General features: G+C 49.1%; 1 pseudogene; it reads right to left on the reverse strand.

Moving 5' to 3' along the window:
- Positions 1 to 2,906: 2,906 nt before the first annotated feature.
- Positions 2,907 to 5,346, reverse strand: LOC135932540 (uncharacterized; annotated as a pseudogene).
- Between the last annotated feature and the right edge of the window lie 5,589 nt (positions 5,347 to 10,935).

Below are 10,935 nucleotides of genomic sequence, written 5' to 3' on the forward strand. Positions count from 1 at the left end.
CCCACAACAGATGCTAGGAAAATGCTTCGTGGGCTGCCTCTGTTGACCAACACGCCGGGCCCCCGACAGCGAGCAGTGATGCCTACAACGCCAGCTAAGGTACTGAAATACAACAGGCTAACCCCGCTAGAGCCCTGCCTCTCACAAGTCCAGCTAGCAGTGAGGCATAGTGGCTGGAGCGACGAAGAGGCTGCTACACACGTAGCACTAGCATTGGAAAGAAATGCACTGCAGGAACTCCTTGACCTTGACCTTTGCAGCTGATGTGTTGCTGTATGCTCATTGTGTCTAACCGGAGCTCCCAGCAGCAGCCCGTGAGGAGCTTAGCCTGCATGCTTTTCTGCGAGGACTTTTTCTGGAGCGACTGCGCCAACTCGTCCACCTGGCTATGCCTCGAACTCGCCGTGAGGCGCTCCTTGAGGCTGAAAGGGCTAAGCTGGTGCTCGCCTCGCGACCTAACCAGCAGGTGACCCCCCCCCAAATCAGAGCCGCAGACTGCGACAGGGAGGGGGAGGTCATGGAGATATGCTAGCTGCGGCCCTCGGTGCACCGGAGGCATCCCCGTCCACCGACCGACCACTGCTACCGGTGCGATGAGCCTGGCCACGTGGCTTGCACCTGCCCAGCACCTGCCCCGAAGACCAGAACTACGCAGCCTAAGGGAAATGAGGGGGGGAGCGGCATAGCGAGTGGACCACCGCTCCAGCTTCCTGCCCCCCTCCAAGGACGATGCACGGTGGGGGGCTGAGTCGGGCACATCAAGGGACTCTACCTGAGCTGCTATGTTGAGGACCAGCCCCGCTGGACCCTGGTGGATACGGGGTCTACCATTTCCCTAATACGACCTGGTGTGCTCCCTGGAACGTCCGGGCTGCTTCTGATGGGTTGGTCACCCACCGACACCCAGCTGATGACGGTGACGGAGGAGAGGACTGACATTCGGGGGAAGAAACCATTGTGGAGCCGAGTGAAGGATCTGGAGCTGGTGCATGACTTCTGGCTTGCTGAAATCCAAGACCAGTGCATCATCGGCCTTGATCTGCTGACCCACTGGGGGGCCTGCGTTGACACCGCGAAGCTGGCTATTACTCTTGGTACAGAGACTCTGGCCCTCCAGTGAGGTCAAAAGCAGGGAACGGAGGGGACCAGAGACAGACAAGCTGGGATTCAGGCAGCTGCCGCTCAACAGACTTCGGACGCTGGTGGCTCTAGACCATCTCTACTCACCTCAGCCCCAGCCTCTAGACCCGACAAACCTCCCTCGACCGAGACAGCCCAAGCTGTTGATGATCTGTGGCAGCGCAGCAGCGTAGTTCTCACCGTTGACCAGCACCAGCGGTCGAGGTGCCTCCTGGACGAGATCGTGGACATCTTTGCTGCTAGTGACAAAGACTGCAGGCAGACGCGGCTGGTTCAGCACACCATCGACACCGGCTCTGCTCAACCCACCCGCCTGCGCCCACACCGGCTGCCCCTCTCGAAACAGCAGGAGGAGCGGGCCCAGGGGACACTGGGCATGGCTACTGCTCAGGCCACAGCCAGCGGAGGGGGATGGCTCCCGTTGACCACGCAGCAGCTGAAACAGGAGCAGGAGGCTAAGACGACGTTGGTTCAGGTGGGGGCCTGGCTGGAGGCAGTTGCGGGCCCAGTTACGGGCCCAGTTGCTCTGGTTTCCAGGCCAGCTGAGGATCTGCCAGTCCCTGCGACCGCACCAGCTCCTCGAATGGGGATAGTATCCAGATAGCGGATGGGGTGGCTGGTGTCTGGTCTGCTCCAGTACCCGCGCAAGTCACTGAGGTGAGGCCTGCCAGCCTGTCTTCGCACCCGTACCTACTCCTCAGGTGGGAGGAACTAGTGTCCAGCAGGTGCCTGCACCCGTTCCTGTTTCTATTACCTGCTCAGTCATCCGTTCTGTCACCAGCTCAGTCTCTGGTTCTGTTACCTGCTGAGTCTTCAGTTAAGTTTTCAGCTCCATCTTAAGCTCTGTTTCCAGTTCCCTTATTAGTTCTGTCACCAGCTCAGTCGGTAGCTCAGCCACCTGTTCAGCAGCTTCCATCATCTGCAGGAAGCTCTGGTGAGCTTATTTAGCCAGCTGAGGACTGCATCTTGCTGACAAAGCCCAGACAGTCTGTTTGCACTGCACAGCTCCAGACGCTGTATCCCGAGTTGTGCCCTGTGCAGCTACAGTTAGCGTCGCCTCAGCCAGTGATGTCCACACCTGCTGGCCCAGTGTCTGTTCCCACTGGGGGTTCTGCAGAACTGCACCAGCAGTCTGTTCCCGCTGGGGGTTCAGGAGAACAGCTCCAGCCTCATGTCACAACATCTGGGGTTTCAGGAGAACTGCTCAAGCATCATGTCATATCAACTGGGGGTTCTGGAGAATCACTCTGGTGAGTCCAACCAGCACCTCCTCGTGTCCACTGATGGCTCTGGTGAGTCCTTTTAGCCACCATCTGCGGTTTCCAAGCCATTGCCTGCAGCACCATGACCAGGGGCTTCCACACCCTCGACTGCAGAGCCACCACCTGCAGCTTCCACACTGTCGCCTGCAGTGCCACCATCAGCAGCTTCTACTACGTTGCCTGCAGCGCCACTAACTGTCTTAGTCTAAGGAGCTTGGAAAGAAAAGCGTCTGGACTTCTTTAAGTTGCTTGAAGACGTTTCACCTCTCATCCGAGAAGCTTCTTCAGTTCTAAGGTCAAATGGCCGAGAGTCCCAGATTTAAACCCAGTGGGAGTATCCCCCCAAAGAGGGACAAAGGACCCCCTGGTGATCCTCTAATCACATGAGCCAAGGTGTGAAAGCGGGTGTGGGACCTAATCAGCCAGGGTTTCGGGTGAGCTCATTGTTAAACCTGGCCCCACCCTATCATGTGAATTCCTGAGGTCAGATGGCCCAGAATGTGAGTGGGCGTTAAGGCGTCTGGGAAGGGATCTCAAAACTGGATTATAGATGGCAGACAATTGGTGTCGTAAACCACCGCCTCTGTTCAAAGATGGTCGCTCACAGTGGACATAGATGGCCTCTTTCACTCCTCTTTCAAACCATCTGTCCTCTCTGTCCAAAATGTGAACATTGGCATCCTCGAAAGAGTGACCTTTATCCTTAAGATGCAGATGGACTGCTGAGTCTTGTCCTGTGGAGGTGGCTCTTCTATGTTGTGCCATGCGCTTGTGAAGTGGCTCTCTCCAATGTAGAGGTCTGGGCATTCCTCGCTGCACTGTACAGCATACACCACGTTGTTAAGTCTGTGTTTTGGAGTTTTGTCTTTCGAGTGAACCAGTTTCTGTCTGAGTGTGTTGCTGGGTCTGAAGTACACTGGGATGTCGTGCTTGGAGAAAACTCTCCTGAGTTTCTCTGATACACCAGCTACATAGGGGATGACAACGTTGTTGCGTCTGTCTTTCTTATCCTCCCTCGCTGGTGTCTGATCTTCTTTTCTGTGCATCTTTGCTGACTTCATGAACGCCCAGTTAGGATAACCGCATGTTTTGAGTGCTTCCTTTATGTGTGTGTGTTCCTTCTTTTTTCCCTCAGGCTTAGAGGGAACATGTTCTGCTCGGTGGTGTAGGGTCCTGATTACTCCAAGTTTGTGTTCCAGAGGGTGATGGGAGTCAAAGAGGAGGTACTGGTCCGTGTGTGTGGGCTTCCGGTAAACTTCAATGTTGAGGTTGCCGTTTTCTTCAATGTGCACAGCGCAGTCCAGGAAGGGCAAGCAGTTGTCCTTTGTGCCTTCCCTGGTGAACTTGATGTTTTTATCCACGGCGTTAATGTGCGCAGTGAAGGATTCCACTTCTTGTGTTTTGATTTTGACCCAGGTGTCGTCTACATATCTGTACCAGTGGCTGGGTACTCTCCCTTTAAAAGAGCCAAGAGCCTTTCTTTCCACTTCCTCCATGTAAAGGTTGGCTACAATAGGTGACACGGGGGAGCCCATGGCACAGCCATGTTTTTGTCTGTAGAAACCCTCGTTGTACTTGAAATATGTAGTGGTGAGGCAGAGGTCTAACAGTGTGCAGATCTGATCGGGTGTGAAGTTGGTCCTGTCTTCCAAGGAGCTGTCTTCTTGTAGTCGTTTTCTGACAGTCTCCACTGCTTCCGTGGTGGGTATGCAAGTGAAGAGGGAGACTACATCAAAGGACACCATGGTTTCATCTGGATCCAGGGTAAGTTTCTGGACCTTGTTGGTGAAGTCGGTGGAGTTCTTGATGTGGTGTGGGGTGTTCCCCACAAGAGGTGCAAGGATGGTAGCAAGGTGTTTCGCAATGTTATAAGTGGCTGAGTTTATGCTACTGACTATGGGTCTGAGAGGGACACCTTCCTTGTGGATCTGAGGAAGTCCATAAATGCAGGGTATGGCATCCCCTGGATAAAGGCGGTGATATGTGAGGCGGTCGATGATTTTGTCCCTTTCAAGGTCTTGAAGGCAAGCTATAACTTTCTTTTTGTAGCTGCTTGTGGGGTCTCGCTTTAAGGCTTCGTAGGTGTTGTTGTCACTGAGGAGAGTAGTGATCTTTGTGTGATAATCCGTTGTGTTTAGGACCACGGTGCACCTTCCCTTATCCGCTGGTAATATAGTGATGTTGTGGTCTTTGCTCAGGGAAGCGACGGCCTTCTTTTCTTGTAATGTGAGGTTAGACGGAGGGACTTTCGCACTGGAGAGGGTGGCTGAGACTTTCATCCTGATTTGCTCTGCTTCTGTCTGTGATAATTTGTTGATCCGTATGGCAGTTTCTGTGGCTGTGATGAGGTCCACTATGGGCAACTGTTGCGGAACAATGGCAAAATTGAGTCCTTTGGCTAATACGTTCTTTTCAGGTTCAGTGAGCTTCCGGTCTGAAAAGTTCTTCACCCATTTTTCCTGACTGTCCTCAGGTGTATGTTCTTCTCTGAGTTGTGTAGATTCAGACTGAGGAGTGTGGGTTTTTGAAAGCAAGGTGTGGAATTTCCTGCATTGTCTTTCTTTTCCTTTAGAGTGTTGGGCCCGCTGAGCCTTGTCCACAAACTTGTAAACCTCTTCTAGGATTGGAGAGGGTAAAAGGGGTTCCAGTTCCTGCAGAGTCTGGCTGATCTTGATCTGGAGGGCATCTATAGTGAAATGGACCTGTCTTATCCTTTCACTTAGAAGGTGATTTTGTGCTCTCTGTAGAATCAAGTCTGCTCTGTGTCCCCTGACAGTGGATCCAAGGCGCAGGCTCTTAGGAACAACTCTGCTTTGTCTGCATCTCAGGTTGAAACGGAGATGGTTCCTATAATCCGCTAGTTTTCTTGATTCCCTTTCATAAGGGTGTTCCTCCCAAAATGTACGGCAATATGTCTGTGAAGGTTCTCAGTCATCCAGGTCATCGTAGTGCCGTCTGGTCAGTCCTGCAGCTACCACCCTGCCATCTGAGCAAACTCCAGCATCTGTATCTGGTCCTGCCTCATCTGGGCCTATTTATCCATGATGTGGGTGACCTGCTCGCACCATCACCTCCTACCTTCCTGGTCATTGGCTAGACATCTTCGGCCTCCTGAACTGTATTACTGCCTTCCATGTGGCTGGCCTCCGGACCTGCTCAGTTCTGCTGTCTTCCATGTGGCTGACCTCCGGACCTGTTCGGTTGCTGTGGGCTTCCAGGTCAGCCCCTGGGTCTGCTCCGTCATGAACTGTTGTGCTCTCAGCCTCCTAGTAAGGCCCCCGAACTGTTTCACCCTGAGCTCCTGTGCTGTCAACTTCCGGGCTGACCCCCTGAACTATATGTAAACTGTTTTTGGAGCTTCAGTGCCTTTGTGAACATTCTGTTTTGGACTATTTTATGTGCTTCTCTGCTTTGCTTCTTTCTTTTTTTTTTCTGTTTTGAGCTTTGAACTTGGAAGGAATTGTGTCCTTTCCTGCCTGCTTGCACACAGATCATAACAATTCCTTTAGAATTTCAGGTTGGGACTTCGACTCCTGACCAGGGTGTATATCCAGTAAGGGTCCCCAGTGTCACGGCGGCTGGTGTGACAGCTCAGAGAGGGAATGGCCACAATAATATTATTTTGTGTTAAACATATGGGTTATGGAACACTATTTCATAAAGATATGATGTTATTTTCAGTATTTAAGAGAATTGAAAATCCATGAAGGGCGGGGGGTTATTCTGTGAAAATCAGTGGGACAGAATGTTTGTGGCTGCTCCAGGGATTCGGGAAATGGTAACAGAGCGCACCTGCTGCTGCTTCCTCAGGCACATTCTGGAGGAAAACAAAGACGTTTCATCTTCAGTCTTCATTATTCCGCTTTTCACCTGCTTTTACAGGTTGGTAAACAGTGTTTGACCCAAAAATGTGTTTGATGTTATCACTGTTAGGCATGTTGATGTGATGAGAGAATTTAAGACGGTTCGGCCGAGTTAGTTATGGGTAAGTAAGTTAGAAACGGGAGGAATATGCTACGTGACCGCATCACACGGCATTAAGTTAAGCGTTCGTAAAGGAGAGTCTGTTTCCATGGAAACCCTGGGTTACATTTGTATCGCCCTAATTAAAATGTATTGCTGTTGAGATGTGAACTCTTACTGTTATGGTTAAAAGTGACTGAGTTGATTAGCTGGAGTAACACAAGCAGTCGGAGTAATCCTGTGTAATCAACATATGTAAGTGAAGGGGTTGATTTAACATGCTGGATTCTGATGATACACTGTGAATAGTGATTTCGGCCAGTAAACTACTGAATGAAACAAACGTGATGTAAAGTGACTTGCAAAAGTAGTCGGCCCCCTTGAACTTTTCCACATTTTGTCACATTACAGCCAAACATTAATCAATTTCATTGGAATTCCACGTGAAAGATCAATACAAAGTGGTGTACACGTGAGAAGTGGAACGAAAATCATACATGATTCCAAACATTTTTTACAAATAAATAACTGAAAAGTGGGGTGTGCGTAATTATCCAGCCCCCTGAGTCAATACTTTGCAGAACCACCTCTTGCTGGTTCAGAGCCATTGCGGGGGGGGCGCGGCATGAAAGAGGGGGGGAAACAAAACGCTTGGACACTGCTAGCACGGGGTGGCCACAGAAACGCAAAGCAGGAGATGAAGCATCGCTGAATATGTTTCCAAACCAACTTCATTCTAAGCCAAAGACTAGAAAATATGGTGAAGCAGATCTGCCCTTTGGTTTCACCTGCACAAGTGCGGAGGTAGGTCTCCCCTGCAGAATTGGTTTTCCCTGTGTCGGGAGCAGCGCTGGGCTCTCCATCTCACGGACAAACAGTATCCCACAGCTGTTTATGTTTTTGAACCCATTTTGCACAGAGAGACATTTTTTGAAAAATGTATTGATAGCAATGTTGAATACACAGGGAAAAAAACAACTACACGTAAAATAATTACACCATGATGCCTCTGCCTTTCTAAATGGAGGGACAGTAACTGCGTGTGTGTATGTAAGCATGTAAAACCTGCAGATAGTCAGATTAACAGTATTTTGTCTCTATCTGCCATTCTGCAATTCATCTCATGTAAACAATAACGTGGCGCACAGCGTGACGTGAAAAAAGGCACATACCTTTGACGTTGCGTGATGAACTCCGTATTCCTCGTCCACGTGTAAACGCAAAAAAGGAGTATTAAAAAATCTCCGTTTTCGGTGATTCGAAATGCCGTTTACGTGTGGACGAAACAGCAGCTGATGTGCAGTGTTAGTTTTCCGCCACACATAGCGTTTTGCATTTTGGCCAAAAAGTTCCATTTTGGTCTCATCTGACCAGAGCACCTTCTTCCACATGTTTGCTGTGTCCCCCACATGGCTTGTGGCAAACTGCAAACAGGACTTCTTATGGTTTTCTGTTAACAATGGCTTTCTTCTTGCCACTCTTCCATAAAGGCCAACTTTGTGCAGTGCACGACTAATAGTTGTCCTATGGACAGATTCCCCCACCTGAGCTGTAGATCTCTGCAGCTCGTCCAGAGTCACCATGGGCCTCTTGGCTGCATTTCTGATCAGCGCTCTCCTTGTTCGGCCTGTGAGTTTGGGTGGTCTTGGTAGGTTTATAGTTGTGCCATACTCCTTCCATTTCTGAATGATCACTTGAACAGTGCTCCGTGGGATGTTCAAGGCTTGGGAAATCTTTTTGTAGCCTAAGCCTGCTTTAAATTTCTCAATAACTTTATCCCTGACCTGTCTGGTGTGTTCTTTGGACTTCATGGTGTTGTTGCTCCCAATATTCTCTTAGACAACCTCTGAGGCGGTCACAGAGTAGCTGTATTTGTACTGACATTAGATTACACACAGGTGCACTCTATTTAGTCATTAGCACTCATCAGGCAATGTCTATGGGCAACTGACTGCACTCAGACCAAAGGAGGCTGAATAATTACGCACACCCCACTTTTCAGTTATTTATTTGTAAAACGTGTTTGGAATCATGTATGATTTTCGTTCCACTTCTCACGTGTACACCACTTTGTATTGGTCTTTAAAGTGGAATTCCAATAAAATTGATTCATGTTTGTGGCTGTAATGTGACAAAATGTGGGAAAGTTCAAGGGGGCTGAATACTTTTGCAAGCCACTGTATAGGACCTTGGGGGTGGGCACACTACACGGCATCCAGAAGTCCATCAGGGTGTACAACTTCACCCCTGGTGCCATTGCCCACCTCTCAATTTTAAATACATGTAGACATTGACGGCTATCAGGAGGGGCTATGCGCTTACCTGCTGCTCTCTGGCAGGTAGCTCCATGCCCTCCTGGGTTTTAAATGCACCGTAGAACACACATGCATCAACACTACATATGAGCGGGTGGAGGGAGGTTTGGAGTCTTCACACACCCCCGTTCTCTGTTTATGTCTGTCTCCACGTTGGGTGAGTGCTGAGTATTTGCATATGAGAGCATGAGGGTGGGAATGGATGTTTGTGTCTGTGTGTGCCTGTTTGTCTGTGTCTATATGTCAGGTCGGGTATCAGACGCCAGCTCTCTAGGGTCATCTCAGGCCCTCCAAGTTATGGAGGTCTATTTCCCCCACTACTCCCCCTGCCAGTTGCAGACGCCCTCAGACATCGGTGCATTGGTGGATCTTGGTGTCTGGGGATGGGCATCCGGGTACACACCGGCTCACTCCTGGTGGCTGCTTGGGCCGAGCCCCAGGCCCAGAGGCCTGGGGCTCGGTCACTCTGGCACAGCTGGCTGCCGGTGGAGCTCACGGGCACGTCACTGCAACCCTCCCCTGGCTTCTGCTCCGCGGCTTCTGAATGATCCCTCATCTGGGGCTCTCCTCAGCTCTTTCCGGGAGAGTGGCATGGTTGTCCCTCCGTTGGTCTTCCTTGGTCTCTTGTGTTCTGAGGGCCTCTGGATGTCTGGAGCCTGGATCTCCTCCATACCTGCTTCATGCCCTGGAGGACGGGGCTATGGCTCCCCACACCCTCTAGCAGATCATTACATGAAGGAACCTTTTAAATACAAGCGCGCTCATGCTCACAGGTGTACACACGGGTGCTCACAGACACAAACTACACCCTTTTTGGCTCCTACCTCAAAGCACACTGTGAGCTGTCGATCCTACGTGCTGCACAATAATATTCAGTATTTAGTATTTACTGTTATATTCACATAGATTATAGCGATGATGTTGTTTATTATATTGCTCTCTTTTTTTGCTTGTTTTCTCTTTTTTATTTCTCAACAGGTGATCCAGGTGATTGATATATGTATTTTTTGTCTGTTTGTTTCATTGGTTTTTGTTTTTTGCCCTTTATCACCGTTCCTCTTCCCTGCTCTTTTTCTTTCCCTACCTCTCTTTCTTTCTCCCTTTTCTTTCCCCCAGTCATGTCAGTCCCATGTGTAGTAAGTGAAAACAAAATAAAATAAACAATAAAAACAAAGGTGAATCAAATGGACCAATACGGCAAGGCCGGGATGGTCCATTTGGAAAAGTAAATTCGTTGGGCATCTTTCTTTGCCTTTAGACAATAATTCTGATGGCAAAAGAACCAAACGGGACAGGCAAAAAAAAAAAAAAAAAAGAACCTAATGCAACAGATGTTAAAACCTCACTGTTTTTATTTTGTGTTTTGTTTTGTTTTGTTTTTTGTTTATTTGCTTCTTGCTTTTGGTAGTTGCATTTTTGTAAAATAAAACAATGTGGGCTTCATAGATAATTGGTAGACCTTCTGGAGGAAACCTGGTCTTGTTAGGAGAGATGGCATCCATCCCACTTTGGATGGAGCAGGTCTCATTTCAAGAAACATGGACAAATTTATCCCTGGAGAACCCATGGGGTCAAATTTGACCCCATGGTTTCCTTAGAAAACCAATGGGGTCGGATCTGACCCCATGGGTTCTCCAAGGTTATTAAACCCCCCAAAATATGACTATCCAGAGTTGGGACCAGGAAGCAGAGTTGCAGTCTTACACGCCTCTCTGCAGCTTCTCTCCTCCTGCTACCCCCCCCCCCCCCCCCCCCCCCCCCCCCCCAAAGAAACCTGGTTGCAGCAGGATGATTATGTTAGTTTAAGTGAACCAAAGGGTTCTGTCTGATTTCTAAGACTTTTTATCTGATTTAGTGCTCAACTCAGATAAAATAATTATTGTGGGTGATTTTAACATCCATGTAGATGCTAAAAATGACAGCCTCAACATGGCATTTAATCTGTTATTAGACTCAATTGGCTTCTCTCAAAATGTAAAAGAACCCACCCACCACTTTAATCACACTCTAGATGTTGTTTTAACATATGGAATAAAGTTACGTTGAAACCAAGCACACCATTGTTTTTCTTGTGACATTACCAATAAGTTTGATGTGTCACATGGCCCTCTTCCTATTGAAAAAACAAAAGTTGTATCCAAGATGGCCACCATGGTCACCACCAATCTTGAGGAGTTTGCCCCCTCACATATACTAATGTGCCACAAACAGGACTTCAATATCACCAACCATTCCCATGTTATTACGGTGAATCC

The sequence above is a fragment of the Pelmatolapia mariae genome, linkage group LG3_W (genome assembly GCF_036321145.2).
Source record: "Pelmatolapia mariae isolate MD_Pm_ZW linkage group LG3_W, Pm_UMD_F_2, whole genome shotgun sequence".
NCBI lineage: Eukaryota > Metazoa > Chordata > Actinopteri > Cichliformes > Cichlidae > Pelmatolapia > Pelmatolapia mariae.